This window comes from Phascolarctos cinereus, unplaced genomic scaffold, assembly GCF_003287225.1.
Source record: "Phascolarctos cinereus isolate Bilbo 61053 unplaced genomic scaffold, phaCin_HiC Scaffold_726;HRSCAF=1367, whole genome shotgun sequence".
Lineage (NCBI taxonomy): Eukaryota > Metazoa > Chordata > Mammalia > Diprotodontia > Phascolarctidae > Phascolarctos > Phascolarctos cinereus.
This window is the reverse complement of record NW_027556098.1, coordinates 224179007-224195202: the sequence shown is the minus strand read 5'-3', so window position 1 is coordinate 224195202 and position 16196 is coordinate 224179007. Positions and strand designations below refer to the sequence as shown.

The 16196-nt window shown below is 40.0% G+C and overlaps 1 long non-coding RNA gene across 1 annotated transcript; it reads right to left on the bottom strand.

The window, feature by feature from the left end:
- Window positions 1–645: 645 nt before the first annotated feature.
- LOC110211517 (uncharacterized) lies at window positions 646–4139 on the bottom strand. The gene is made up of 2 exons (XR_002325424.2): window positions 3835–4139; window positions 646–1326 (listed from the first exon to the last, which is right to left on the bottom strand). It is a non-coding gene; the product is annotated as an uncharacterized LOC110211517 (long non-coding RNA).
- Window positions 4140–16196: the final 12057 nt, after the last annotated feature.

The window sequence follows — 16196 nt, the reverse complement described above, 5'->3', positions numbered from 1 at the left end:
CAATGAGGTCACGAAAGGGTGGAGGGGACTGAAAATAACTTAACAACAGACATTTAGTAAGCATTCATCGTGTTCACAGGAAAAGGAATGGAAGCCACTGTCTTAATTCTTTTGAAAAGTTTGTACTTGGGAAACAGTAATGACACAGAAATTAGTGACCAGTTGTGAAATCCAACCAAAAACTTCATTTTCTAAGCTTTGTTAGCTTATTTTAATTTTGCAATGGCTCCCCCTCCTGGACAACTCACTGAACTTTCTTTAAGATTCTTCAATCCTGAAAAGGAATTTAAGATTAAAGTATCACATATTTTAGATTTTAAAAAGTTAGAAGCCATCTAGTTCAACCTTCCCATTTTACAGATAAGAAAATGGAGGCCCAAAGAGGTTTGAGGTCACACAGGTAGCAAGTACAGAGCACATATTCAAAACCAGATGTTCTAAATTCTGGGGAGGGGCGCTTCCCACTATAATGTAAAGACTCAAGATGAAGACAAATGTGCTATTTAAGTTTTAAACTTATTTTGAAGAACAATGTTATATTTTAGTGATGTCATAATAAAGAATATTTGCTGTTCAGGGCAATTTAAAAAAAAAATGGAGCCGACTTAAAAAGAAACAAAACCAAAAAACTTCAGTCCACCAAGATTCATCTTAGTTTTGTTTTTAATTCTATCCAAAAAGTGTCACAGGGATATGACCTTCAAATACTGCTTTCTAACAAATACACCAACAAGTCATAGGTTGGCTATGGTTTGGACTAGAATGACCTCTGGGTTTCTTTCAGATTCTGAAAACTGATGAGCTCTATGAATCACAGAATGTGAGAGCTGGACAGAACTTCAGCAGGCTCCTAGTCCAACATTTAAATGGAAGGAATCCTTACTACTAACACACTGTGCAAATGGCCACCCAGTCCCTGCTTAAAGATCTCAAAGGAAGGGAACTCTGTCCGTCCTACTTTTGGGCAGCTCTAATTAATAGTTAGGATGAATAGGAAGTTTTCATGATATCCGGTCTGGCCTCTTTGTAACATCTACTCATTGTTCCTGGTCCTGTCTTCTGGGGTGAGATGGAACAAATTTGCTTCTTGCTCCATATGCCAGTCCTTTAAATACTTGAAAACAGCTGTCTTATCCATCCTCAGCCTTCTCTTCTCCAGGTTAAATACCCCAGCCTCCTCCAAGCAATTCCATTTCCTTCAAAGTATTCACACCGCAGGAAGGTGGACACTCAGGCCAGGGATGGTGATGTTTCTCTCCATCTGGAGAATTCTTGAGAATCTGAGGTACATTGTTTTGAGACCTTCAGTCACGGCGGACCTTTATCCTGCAATGATTGTTTTGATATTTGAAAAGAGTTAAAAGTAACTCAAAGCTTAGTCTGGTAAATTTGTCAAATCAAATTTGAACGAATCAATTTGAGACCATCTAGCTGCAGGGGGCTTTCCGGAGGAAATGGGAGCTGGGGCACTTCCCCACATCTAAATTGCAATGTCCCCCGTTAGCAGACTGAATAAACATGTGAATAGCTTCTTGAAGGCAAGGATCTGGTCCTTTAGCATGTCTCCAGTATAGCAACTAGCATAATAAACTAGAGCAACAAGATCAAATTGAGTAATTGATACATATTTGAAAATTGCTAAAAATATCACAGAGTCAAATCTGGCAAACATAACAGGCAATCAAATTAAGTCATACTATTTTTTGATAAAACTAAATATAATCAAAAAATAATGTAGTTTTTTTGCATACTTGATAACCGAAGTTTGTTTGCAAAAAGTTTCAAGAAGGTTTCGGTAGGATTGTGAGAATAATATAGACTCCCCAATATCTACTTGGAAGGACAGCATTTATTTGAATACTTAGATTCTGTGTATTTGTACGAGAGGCAGTTGTGACTTTGGAGTAAGGAAGAGGTAGGTTCAAGGCCTAACTTATACTAGATGGGCAACCTCTCTGTTCCTCGAGCAACTCTCAGACAAATTGCCAACTTGAGCATGTTGAGGGAGTATAAGAACTACCATCAATCACCACCACCACCACAAGAGCCTACTGTGTGCCAGGCACTTTTGCTAAGCACTTTACAAATAGCATCTCATTTGTTCCTCAAAACAGTCCTGAAAGGTAGATGCTATAATTATCCCTATTTTGCATTCAAGGCAAATAAAGTAATCAGAGGTTAAATTATTTGTCCAAGGTCACACAGCTAGTGTCTGAGTTCACATTGGAACTTAGGTCTTCCTGATTCTAGGCTTAGCACTCTTTCCACTGCGCCAGCTAGCTGTCCTCCTCACACCAATAAACTCATAGCAGTTGTGTCCAATTCAAACAGAAATGGAGGCAACTGATCCATACACAAAGATCCTTGCAGGTTGTATTTGTATTTTAAGATATATCCTTATTAAAGTTTCATTGTATTTTTATTTATTTTGTTAAATATTTCCCGATCACATTTTAATCTGGCTCAGGAGCATTTGAGAGTGTCGTAGGCTTCATGTGGACTATGGGCCACATGAGTAATACCTCCATAGTGGATTTTTGTTGTTTAGCTATTTTTTCAGTCATGTCTGACTCTTCATGACCCTTTTGGGGTTTTCTTGGCAGAGAAACTAGAGTGATTTGCCATTTCCTTCTCCAGCTCATTTTGCAGATGAGAATACTGAGGTAAACAGTTAAGTGACTTGCCAGAGGTCACATAGCTAGTATTTGAGGCCAGATTTGAACTCAGGAAAAGGAATCTTCCTGATTCCAGTCACGGCACTCTCTCCACTGTGCCACCTAGCTGCTCCTGATAGCAGGTGGAGTACAGTAATTGGGTCAGGAAGACCCCAGTTCAAATCTCACCTCTGACACTTAATAGCATCTGGGTGACATGGGCAGATAAACTGCTTAACCTCTGGGAACCTTAGGCAATGCTGTAAGACTTTTATCATATAGATGAATCATGATCTTCAAAACGCACTGACATGTTTGTTTTTAAAAGTCAGTCATATAACCTTATAGTCAGAAGAACATCAATAAGAATTTTCTATCATTTTACTGTTATCAAGAAACCAATTTAGCAGCTATTATTAGGCTAAACGCTTGCTGAGCTATGAACTGTGATTAATAGAACCAAGGTTTACTAGACAAAAACATGTTGACATTGAAAATGTTATGCCTTAAAAACATCTTTTGGTTTTACAAGGTCACTGTAATATAAAAGATTATTTATAGTAGCAAGATGGACTATATCAGCTTAATTTTCACATATTTAAGTTGTCCACTCTAAATAGGTTTTTAAAAATTATTCTTTAGTGTTAACAATAAAAGGGAGTTAATACTTTAGGTGATTCAGGAGAGAGGAACATTTTTTTCTCTTTTAGGGGAACAATGAGTCCAGGGCTCTCCCTCCCGGTCTTCCCCCCTCCCCTCAAAAAATGAAGGTGTCAGCAGAGAAGGCTGGTATAATCTTTAGGAAGTAAAACACAATTTAGTTTCAAATTTAGTTTGAGGCTTTTGGGTTTGTTTGTTTGTTTTTAAAGAGACCACCTGATTTAAGCTTCTAAACATCTTAAATGAGTCTTGTGATTTAGCTAAGATAAATTGCTTTGACCCAGAGGCTTCCTGACTTTGATGTGGAGAGCAAAGCAGTGAAGTGAGAAGAGCAGCAACCCAAGACCCCCAAGGCTTAGGGTCAGGAGGACTAGTGTGCTCCTAGCTACAAGGGGGAGGGATACCAACAGTGTGATGGGGCTGGCCGCAGATCCCACATTTCCTAAGGAAAGATGGCAGTCAAGTCTCACAGCAAGTGGGTAGCCCCACTCAATAGCATTAGAGAGAAATGATTACCTACCATGAACAGTCCAGAAGCAAGCTCTCTTCTTTCTCCTATTCATTTCAATCCCTTCCTTCTTGGTTTCTTTCCAAGACTGAAGAAATCTTTGTAGAATGCGTACCGTGTACAGTGCCCTGTGCTAGTTGCTATACTAAAGGACCAGATCCTTGCCCTCTGGGAATGTAAGCTCTATTCACATTTTTATTTACATTGAGCTAGTGGGTGGCATAGCAATTTAGATCTGGGGGACTGCCCCAGCTCCCACTTCCTCCGGAAAGCCCCCTGCAGCTAGAGGGCCTCAACACAGCCACACAGGCCCTATTCTTAAGCATATTCTTTCATTTGAAATTGAAAGTACAGCGAATATTCAATGTGTATTGACTCTGAAGCACAGCCTCGTTAACTGCTACATAAATAGCATCTTGCTTGTATTAACTAATCTTTCTAACTTTAAATATACAGTGGGACAGGTCTTGTATTGGGCCACAGTCTATTCAGGGGTAATGTCCATTAGGAAGCACACCTAAAACTTGTCATTTATTTTTTGCAAAAACTCAGCAAAAGCCCTGGAATTTAAAGAGAAGAGGACTTGGATAGGCTAATAACAATGAGACAAGTCATCGATGTGGTCAATATACATCATCAAAGGGAAGGATGTCAATCTCAGTGTATCAAATTGTCCCCAGAAAGTGAAGAAACAGAGAGAGGGAGCAGGGTGCAGTGGAGGGAGCCCTAGACTGGGAGTAAGAGAACCTGGGTCCTCACTCAGACTTGGTTGTTGTTGAGCTATTTTTTTTTTTAGTTGTGTCCAATTCTTTGTGACCCCTTTTAGAGTTTTCTTGGCAAAGATGCTGACTAGAGGGGTTTGCCATTTCTTTTTCCAGCTCATTTTACAGATGAGGAACTGAGGCAAACAGGGTTAAGTGAGTTGCCCAGGGTTACACACCTAGTGTCTGAGGCCAGTGAACTAAGGAAAATGAGTCTTCCTGACTCCAGGCCTGGCACTCGATCCACTGTACCACCTAGGTACCCTGGTCTGACTTGGACCAGGCAATTAATCTCTCCAGATCTTAGTTTCCTCAGCTGTAAAACTTGAGGGAGCCCCAGCAAGTTAGCCCTAAAGTCTTTTCTAGCTCTTTAAATCATTGGTCCAATTCCAATTAATCCCTATTAATGTAGAGACTGGACCAGTGATTTCATTGGCATAGGAAATGGAGAAATAAAACATAATAAATTGTACCGTGACAAGGTAAAGCAGAAAGTCTCATCCACCATTGTAAAAACCATCTGATGGCCTTAGATAAGAGATTGGATTACTTCAACCCAGCTGTCTTAGATCAAAGACTTCTTTAACAATAGCAAAAGATTCAGTAGCCTTCTTTTTTTTGCCTTCTGCACTGGGAAGGTTGTCTCAGTTGGACAAGTCCTGCCAGCTTATTTCCAGCTATTCCCCCAGAAACCCCCAACTTTGTTTCCCTTTTTGGTTTTCTGTTGGCTGTCCTTTCCTTCCATCTTTACACTGGGAACTGGATGTCGGGACACAAGTTCTCCCAAGATGAATCGTTTTTGAGGAGTCATTTTGCATCATGTATTAGAACAAACCCAATATATTCTTTCAATCTCTCAAGTTATTTGACCTCTAGTCTCATCTATGAGTAGTCCAGGAACCCTTACTGAGAAATTCCCCAACAGGGACTCCCAGGTGAGGAAATTATCTTTACTAGTGCAGATTTGCACCCCTTCTGCACTTAAGAGTCTTTAAACTTGGCCAGAGCACTGAAGACGTTGAGTGTCATACCTCCATACCATAGGGCATGGCTCCTCTGACTTCCAGGGCGTTGCTCATTCCACTACACCCTGATCCCTGTCTCAGCTTCCTCACTTTCTGTGGTCATTAAGTTAAATTGAGATTCACAGCTTAGGTTGTCCTGCCTCCAAGCCTGACTCTCAAACCTTACTGCCTCCTTGCTCTAGTAAACTTTATTTTAAAACTTGGAATGTGCTAGTGTTCCTTGTGCATAGATAAAATGCCAATTGCTCTAGCAAACTCAGCTGATCTAGGCACCTGCTCCTCCCCTGGAGGAGGGCCTTTTCTGCTTTTGTTTATTACTTTGATTTCTGGGGTCTTGGGTCATTGAGAATTCCTGGGTAGCCAGAAGGGAAGAGAACTCTTAAAACAAGCTCCTCCTGTCGTTGACTAATCGTGATGCCATAGTATTTGTAAAATCCCCGAGGGGCTCTGAAGCCTCAGTCTGTTGCAAAATGGGACCAGTAATCTGACTGAAGGGAATAATACCTGACTGGGGAAGAAAGTCTTCACCAACTTTGTAGAGACAAGATTAAGGCCTTTGACTATTGTGTCATTATAGGGTGAGCCCCTATTTTTGACTGCAAAGTTTTCAAAGGCTTCCCATATGAAGTTGCCTATTTATAACAGAAGTAATTTCCTTAGCCGGGAAAGAGTAATCAATAGCAGGGTGTGTGTTTCGTCTTTCTCTTCCTCTTTCCTCTCCTATGTGTCAAAGTCAGGACTTGAACTCAGGAACAGAACTCTCCTAGACTCTAGGACAGCTAGGTAGCTCAGTGCCTAGATTCAAGAAGACTTATCCTCCTGAGTTCAAATCTGGACTTAAACATTTACTAGCTGTGTGACCCTGGGCAAGTCACTTAACTCTATTTGCCTAGTTTCCTTCATCTGTAAAATGAGCTGAAGAAGGAAATGGAAAACCATTCCAGTATCTTTGCCAAGAAAACCCCAAATGGGGTTGAAAAGAGTCAGACATGACTGAATAACAACAGCTTCAAGGCATACCCTTTACTCACTATCAAAAACAACACCTGAATTCATCCTCACTTTTTACCCAACTGCCATTTTTTTTTCTTTTGTCCTACATCAATCACTAAAAGCTTAAGGGTATTCAGAGCTTAATGGTCCCAAAATTTCTTACACTTTTAAGGTCTTGATTTATCCTAAAATACCCATTTACTTATATTATCACCCTGCTGCCACCCAAGTCCCCTAGCTTCCCACTGTCCACCAGATGAAATGCGAATCTTAGTCTGGCATTCATGGTCATCTGTAAATTCTTTTCTTCTGTTTACCTCTCCAACCTCATCTCACACCATTGCTTTACTACAACTCTACAGGCAAACAGGTCAATTCTTTTCTTGAAAAGACCAACAAGAAAGACTAACCCCCTTTCTTGCTGGCTTGCTCTCCAAGTTCAGGAAATGTCCTCCAGCTCTTCTCTTCTGGTCCAAATCCCATCCTTCATTCAAGACCTACTTCAAATTTTCAGCAGAAAGCTCTTACATTAATGATCCTGATTTAATTAACTTAGCTCGATCTCCTCTTTAAATTAAGGGCAACCTGATTAATATTTTACTTAAAGTGAACTATGCTTTCCCTTCTCTAAGGTTTACTCCTTTGATGACCATTACCTGGAATAGAATATGTCTCAATGAAAGTCCTTACCCACTATATAATTAAATTTATAAGAACCAGTTAGTACATCTTAGGCATTACTTTGGCTGCAATAATAAGCATATGTTTCAGAGTAAATTACACACACACTCAGTCTTTGCTATGCATCCAATGAAAGGATTTTGCTAAGTATAGGGCCCAAGTGGCTATGATGAGTTTTGCCGGCTGTAGGGTCTTCCCCAAGGGAGATGGGTGGGTGCTGGAGCCACCCAGATTCACCTACCCAGGCCTAAGGCACTTATCCTCTGCACTACTCATTTGGTACTTAACAAGAGGCAGCCTTTGAACATGCCCTGTTTCCCCAGGGAAACTGTAAGTCTCTTGAGCTGTGGGATTTTTAGCTTCATTTTAATTCTAAACATCCAATTCAATTTCAATTCAATAAATGTTTATTAAGCATCTACTATATGCCAGGCGCTGTGCTAAGCATTGGTGAGGAAAAGGACCACCCTTTCTCAGAAACTAGAGTAAAGGAGGAATAATCAAATTTAATTTTGGAAGAAATCAGTTATATTCTGGCCCATTACCATCAACTCTCAAATAATCATAGATCAAAAGCTGGAAGGAACCTCAAAAGTTATCTAGTTAAATCCTTTCATTTAACAGATGAGGAAACAAATCTAGAGAAATTAAGTGATTTACCCAAGGTCATGTGACTAGTACTTACTAGCTGTGTGACCCTGGGCAAGTCACTTAACCCCAGTTGCCTCCAAAAAAAAAATATGGCTCCATTTCCTCTCTTCTCACTGCCTTATAAACATTCTGCAAATTAGAATCTAATCTCAGATGAAATGCCTTTTCTCAGGCCTCATCTTTGAATTCAGCCTCAAGATTTGATACTGTTGACCACTTTCCTCTATTCCTGTATATTCTCTCGCCCCTGGTTTTTCACAGGACATCTCATCATCCCACCTCCTTTCCTCCTCCCCTTCCTTCCCCTCTCCTATTTTTCCATTCTTTCTCAGTTTCATGTGCTGGAGCTTCATTCACATCATGCCAATTAATGGTGGATTTTTCCCAAGGCTCTGTCCTGGGCCTTCTTCTCTTTTCTCCCTACCCTTTCTCATTTGTTCACCTTTATCAGCTTCCCTGTGTTCAATGATCATTTCTATGCAGACAATTCCCGCTGAATATATCCAACCTTGGTTCCAGTCCAACACCACCAACTATATATTGGATAACTATCGTAGGCATCTCAAACTCAACACATGAAAAATGGACCTCATTATACTTTCTTCCAAATCCACTTCTCTTCCCAATTTCCCTATTATGGTAGAAGAGAAAAGGGAGGAAAGGGAAAGGGAATGTGTTTATTAAGAGCTCATTTTGGGGTTAGCTACTGTCATACGGCATCATCATACTTCCAATCCCCCAGATTGCAACTTTGACATTGTCCTTGACTCCTCACTGTTGCTCACCCCAATCATGTGCCAAGTCCCATCATTCTTATCTCTATTATTTGTCATGTATTCCCTCTTCTCTTCAGCCACTGAACTAGTTCAGGTCCTTACATCTCATGATCAGACTATTGAAGTTGCCTCCTAATTAGTCTCCCTGCTTCAAGTTGCCTGTCATTCCCATCCATCCTCCACAAACTGAAAAAGTGACATTCTTTTTTTAAAAATTAATTTAGTTTTAGTTTTCTACATTCACTTCCATAAGATTTTTAGTTCTAAATTTTCTCCCCCTGCCTTCCCTCCTCCCTCCCCAAGATGGCATGCAATCTGATATAGGCTCTACATTCATAGTAAACCTATTTTCACATTAGTCATGTTGTAAAGAATTAGAACCAATGGGAGGAATCATGAGAAAGAAGAAACAAAACAAAAAGAGAGAGAGAGAGAGAGAGAGAGAGCAAATAGTATGCTTTGATCTGCTTTGAGACTCCATAGTTCTTTTTCTGAACATGGATAGCATTTTCCATCATGAGTCGGAAAGTGACACCTTTAAAGTACAGGTTTGACCATGCCACCTCTCTGCTCAATGTTTACTCCATTGACCCTATGTTATCTTTAGATTCAGAATACTCTGTTTGGCATTTAAAGCTCTTTATGTTCTGACCTCTTTATACTTTTCCAGCTTCTTATACATTATTCTCTTCTATGAACTCTAGGTTCAGTCATAGCTGACTACTTACTATGCCCCACACATGACTTCCATTTTCCATTTGCATGTCTTTGAACTAGTTGTCCCCATGCTTGGAATGTCCTTCCTCTTTACCACTATTTCTTAGAATTCCTGGTTTCTTTTTTTTTAATTTTTTTACTATTATTTTATTTTAATTTATGGAATGATATAGTATAATGAAAAGGAGGATTGCACATGAAACTGCAAATCTATTATGTACAACTTGCTATTCTTCTTAAATATATAATAAGGTTATCATGCAAATTTCTTTTTTTTTCCCCTTCCCTACCCCCCTCCCCCATTTCCTCTTGGTTTCTTTCAAGATTCAGCTGGTGTCATCTTCTACAAGAGGACTTTCCTACCCCCACCCCCCATGTCAATGCCTTGTAACTACTTTGTATGTACCTTTATAAATCTATGTGTACATACATACATACATATTATGTCCATATGTTCTTCCTGCCATTAGACAATAAGTTCCTTGACAGTAGAGACTGCTTGCCTTCTGCCCTTAATCCCCATCCCTTAGCACAATACCTGACTCATAGTAGGTACTTAATAAATTCTTGTTGAGTGATTAATTAACTCTAAGGAAAGAAATTTTTCAGAAGGTATGATTGGTGTAGATCATGTAATCATATTTCTACAACTAAAAGGGATTTTGGAAGTCATCCAGTCCAACTCCTTATCTTACATATGAGAAAACAAAGACACTACAAGGAAAATAAGGGACTTGCCCAAGGTCATGCAAACAGTTTGTATCAGAGGCAGGATTTGAAACCAGGTCATCTGTTCTCAAGCTTGCACTAATTATACGATAATGTCAAGAAAATGTACTTCCTAGCTATCTCTTCATATAAAAAAATATTGTCGAGATTAACTAACAAGCAAGAGGTCAATCGACATCAGATTTAACATTTGTGCTTTGCTTAATTAATCCCTTTCTTGATTCGAAGGAGAATGGCACCTCTTTCTGTTCACAGTTATCACCAACTGGATTGATGGGCAGTATTTCCCATACCTCATGAGAGAAGTTCCTTGGCACCTTTTAACCACAGGTGCCAATTCTGTGCAACTAGGAGGCACAGTGGATTGAATGCCAAGCCTGAAGTCAGAAAGACCTGAGTTCCAATCCAGCCTCAGACACTTACTAACCATGGGACCCTGGGCAAACCACTTAACCTTGTTTGCCTCAGTTCGTCACCTGTAAAATGAGCTGCAAAAGGAAATGGCAAACCAGGCCAGTATCTCTGCCAAGAAAGCCTCAGACGAGGTCACACAGAGTCAGACAGGATTGAAAAATCACCAAACAACAAATAAGCCAACTCTACCATGAGATCTCAATCTTTAACTGGTTGAACTTGAAACCAACACGTGTGTCCCTGGCAGTCTGGCTTGAGAAGAAATTCTCTTAGCAGAGCAGGGAGCAAAGCTAAAGTACTCATCACCGGCAGCAATTTATCCCATAAGCGGCTGGATACATAATCTGTAAGTACTGGACTTGGAATAAGGAAGACCCAAGTACAAACTCTACCCCAGACACTTACTAGCCTCATGCCCCTGTACAAATTGCTTCGTCTCGCTCAGCCTCAGTTTCCTCATCTGTAAAGTGGGAATAATAGCTCCTATTTTACAGGGGTTTTGTGGGGACCAAATGAGATACCTTACACACAGTGTTCTGAAAAGTTTAAAGCGCTATGTAAATGCTAGCTATTGGCAATTGTAAGGCTTTGGAGAAATTGAGAAGATTCTCAGAAAAAGGGTGGGTACACCCATCTTAAACAATCCCAATTCCCGAGAAGCTTGGAGGGTTAACAGCTCTGTTAAGGTCCCATTGCTTACCCTGGTGCCGAGTACCAACTGCCAGGGAAGAGAACAATCCATTCCCCACATGGCGTAGTTTGCAGGGGGGAGGGAAATATAGATAAGGATGAAGACTCTAGATAATTTTCCTGGCTCTTCCTGGATCAGGTGTTCAGTGTGGCTTTCTTATTTTGCTTTAACTGAATTCCCAAAATATCATTCATACCTGTATTCAAAAGTAAATAACCTAAATCTGATAGAATGGGGGAGGGGGCGGATTATGTAACTGGACTGTTGGGGAATGAGATCATTATGTTTCAGGGTTACAGAGCCACAGAACATCCAAGTTGGAAGGGACCTCAGAGTCAAGCAAGTCCATCTTGTGCCAGAACAAGAATGCCTTCTAACAACATCCCCAACAAATGGTCATTCAGCCTTTGCCTAAAGATGGTCAGAAAGGGGAAAATCCCTATCTCCCAAGGAAACTTTTCACTCTTGGATAGTTCTAAGTATCATTGAGGCTGCAAGGTGAAGGCAGTGAATACAGCCCAGATCTCCTCCCCAACACCTGCCCTCAATATAGAAAGTGATACTTCCTTAAACACTCTTACCTTCCAGTTCCTCAATTCATTCATTTCCTATGATCTACTTCTCCATTTCCCCTTCAGCCACACAAAGAGCTGGTCATACCTTTGAACTTGCCATTACCCACAAAATGTATCACTGAAATGTTCATGAACTCTGATGTTCCCTTATCTAATCACAGTTTGGGGTCATCCCACTTTTCCCTCTGCCTTGAAACCTCAAACCCTGTTCTTCATCCTCACCAAAACCTCCAATCCTTCAACCCCTTACTTCTTTTTCAGTCTATCATCTCTGCACTAGTTTTATTCTCTTCCTTTTCTTTCTTCATCTTGACCCCTTGGAAAATCAGTTGAACTCTACATTGCTTTCTCTTGAATCCTTTGCCTTCCTCTACTGTCACCAATCTTACCTTTCCAAGTTCTAGTCAAGGATTATTCCTAGTCATGTTCAAGTTAAATATATCCAGCTACTTTAATAAAAATTTTAGCTACTAAATCAAATAGGATTTTTTTTCCAAATCCCTTTATTTTTGAGCTTTAGACACTTGACTCTCCCCTCCTATACATTCTCTCTTCTGACACTGTGACTTTCCTTTTATCCGACTGTTCTTCCTCAGTCTTGTTTGCTGAATCGTTCTCTTCTTGTCCACTAATGGGTCTTCTAATGCTCTGTCCTAGGCCCTCTTCTCTACATTCTCACCTGGATAATCTTATCAGCTGCCATGGATTCAATTATCTTAAGAAAGACGAAGTTTACATTAGCTTTTCTGGGTGGCTGTTGCTATGTCACACTATCAAGACATGTTGAGTTTGTAATATACTAACAGCACCGATTTTTTTTGGACAGACTTCTGTCTAGCTATATATGAGTTCATTTTGGTCATATATTATTGAGTTTACAATGCCTACAGGACATTTAGATAGAGATTCAGTGAACAAGTGGTAAAAATAAGACTAATGACCAGGAGAAAATTAATCAATCGACATTTATTAATCAACTACTATGTGTCTGGCACTGTGCTAAATTCTGGGAGTACAAAAAGAGGCAAAAAACAGTTCCTGCTCCCAAGGAGTTTATAATCTAATGGCTAGACATGATAAATTAGATAAATTAGGACTGTAGTTGTATATCTTCTTGTTTCCATGTTGTCTGTCTCCTTCCTTTAGACTGAGAGCCAGGACGATTTTTGCCTTTGTATCCCCAACACTTAGCACAGTGCCTGGCACATAGTAGGTGCTTAATAATGTTTATTGGCTCCCTAGAGCATTGCTTATGCTGTGGTGTCAAACAGAAACGAATCCCTGTGGGCTGCATGTTGACTTAGAAAATCACAAATTAACATTATCTACATTGTATTATATTTTTATTTTTTTTGTTAAACATTTCCCAATTCCATTTTGATCTAGCTCAGGTCCTACTAGGGAGTTTTGAGGACACTTGCAGTCTCAGGGCAGTGAGTTTGATACCTCTGGCTTAGACCATTGAGAATTTCAATGATTTTTTCAAGGTCACACCACCATTAAGCATCAGAGGCAGGATTGACCCCTGATCTGTCTACTCACAGCTGTTCTCATATATTTAAAGGATTATCTTCTGTAGCCATTAGACTTATATTGTTTGGAATCAGGAGCAGGGGTTCAAAGTTATAGAAATATAGACTTTGTTTCAACAAAAAGAAAACCATTTGGTTCTATGTAGAATTCAAACAGGCTACTTCAGGAGCTTAGTGTTTTTCTCATTACTAGAGGCTGTCAAATGAGGGCTAGATAAAATACTTACTGGGTATGTTGTCAGTGCATTTGTGCTTTGGATTTCTGTAGTTGTTGTCCAGCTGAGTCAGTTGTGTCCTCTGAGATTCTATTCTGTTGTGTCTTCCTTTTTGCACCCTTCTCCTACTTGAGCTTGAGTCCTTAGACACACGTCTCTCCCTTCATGTTTTCTTAAGTCTACCAAAGCAACACTATATAAGATCTCCAAACAGAATCAAATTCCAAAGTTAGCTACTGATGTGTGGTGGATAGAACAGAGAGCTAGCCTTAGAGAAAGGAGCATTTATTGGCTGTGTGATCCTGGTTAAGTCACTTGACCTCTGGGCCTCACTTTCCTCATACATAAAACTAGGAGATTGGACTCAGTAATTATTTCAAAGTAGCTCCCAGTTCTAAATCTATGATCCTGTTCCAACCAATCAAAACTTCATTTCTTTTCTACAACTATTTCAGGAAGGTGTTAGTTAGGAGGAAGCAATCTGGTGGAATTAATTCACACTAGAGTGTGTGAATTAGCCCTTAACCTTCACGGGGGTGTTTTCATTTGTAGTAATAATAACTCACATTTCTTTAGCACTTTAAGGTTGGTAAAATGCTTTACAAATATTACCTCATTTTATCTTGACAACAATCCTAGGAGGGAGGTGCTATTATTATCCCCATTTTTATAGATGAGGAGACTTGGGCTGACAGAAGTTAAGTGACTCTCAATCACATAGTCCCAAGTGTGTTGGGACTAGTAACAGCTGGAGATCTTGGTTGAGTTTCTAAATGCCCCACCCTGCCTCCTCCCCCTCCATATCCCCCCAGGCCTACATGAACAAAAGCTGAAAGTGTCTTTTCATAAATGTCCAAGTTAAAATTGGATTGAGACCTGTGTCTGAGGCTGGATTTGAAATCAGGTCTTCCTGACTCCAGGTGGAGTGCTCTAGCTACTGAAGATATTACATTAGAGAAATCATTAGAAAAAGGAAGATCAGAGAAACAATATCTGATGTTTGGAACTTTAGGCAGGAGGCCCAGTAAAATGATAATGAAAAAATCCAAGACAGCAAGAGAATTTTTTTTTTTGGCCTCCAGATTAGCTTCCCTATACTATCCTGCTTCTCACAATTTCTTCCATTCTGAACTCACAGGTTCTCTTAAAAAAAAAATCCTAGTTTTTCCCCAAAGGGCAGTACAGCAATAGGGTGGCCTTTTGTATGACTTGCTTGTAATGATAATAGGTAAGATCTTTATTGCGCTTTAAAGTTTGTAATGCACATTACGTACATTATCTCATTTGATTTTCATAATGATCCCATGAAGGTAGGTGCTATTACTATCTCCATTTTACAAATGAGGAAACTGAGGCTGAGGAAGCTTAACTGACTTGCCTCAGGATCACATAACTAGTAAGTTTCTGAGGCAGAATTTGGACTCAAGTACTTCTGACACCAATTCCAGTGCGTTATCCATTATACTACCAAGATAGACCAGGCTTGATTCCCCCAAATGCTTTCACTCAGGTTATCAATCTGTCCTGCTTTAAGAATAGCCATTTCCTTCCCACAGCAATCATTTACAATAACTCCATTTACAGAAATTTCCTTAATGCCCAACTTCCCAGGGACACAGCTTGGTAAAGCAAAGCACACCTGTAGTGCCTAATCTGATTCACATCTCTGTGATTTCATAGCCCTAATGAAACAGCTGGAGATCAGCACTGATTTGAATGAATTTCATTAACTTGGTTGAGTCTCTAAACCCCCAGAGGCCTACATAAACAAAGGCTAACAGTGCCTTTCCATAGACTTTCAGGTTAAAATTGGACTGGAGCCTGTGTGTTGACTCAAACAGATGCTCAGCAATTTGGAGTGACTTTTTCTGTTGCCCCAGCACACCCACCTGCCCTCCCACAATGACAACAGTAGCTCTCCTCTGCCCTTTCAGAGCCCTCGGCATTGCAGGCTGCTCCAACTTCAAAGTGCTGCTACCCCTTCCAACATTAACTGATGACCTAATTTATTTCCCTATGAAATGTTTATTGAACCTCAACTGGTCCAAACTCACCTTAAATGGTCATACAAAGGCAAGTCCTAGTGGTCTAGTTTTCAGTTAATCAAAAACATGATACTGAGTCTGGAGGGATGGCTGGTATCTGGCAAGGAAGAGGTAATATTTAAGGAATACTCAAATTGGGGAGAAAAACCCACAATGAAGTAAAATATGAGGAAAGAGCATTTTCTTTTCCAGGGTCAGGTAAGCAGTGTGGTGTGGTGGAAAAAAACACTAGCTATGAACTCAGAGGACCTGGATTCAAATCTCACCTCTGAAGCTTACTACTTGTGTGACCTGGAACAAGCTAGTTCCCTTCTCTCAGTACTCATGATCTATGACCTTTGTAGATGGATGAGCTACTATCTATCACCTGAAAAAAATAACATGTCATCTCTTCACCTGGTAGCCAGCTATCTAGTAGTATTCCTCTTGGACTCAGCTAGGACTGGTCCCTGAGACAGAAGACATGCATCAATCAATCAGTAAACAAATATTCATTAAAGGTGTACTAGGTGCCAAGTGTGGTATCAGGCACAGGGAATATAAGTAGAAAGAATGAAACTGTTCCTGTT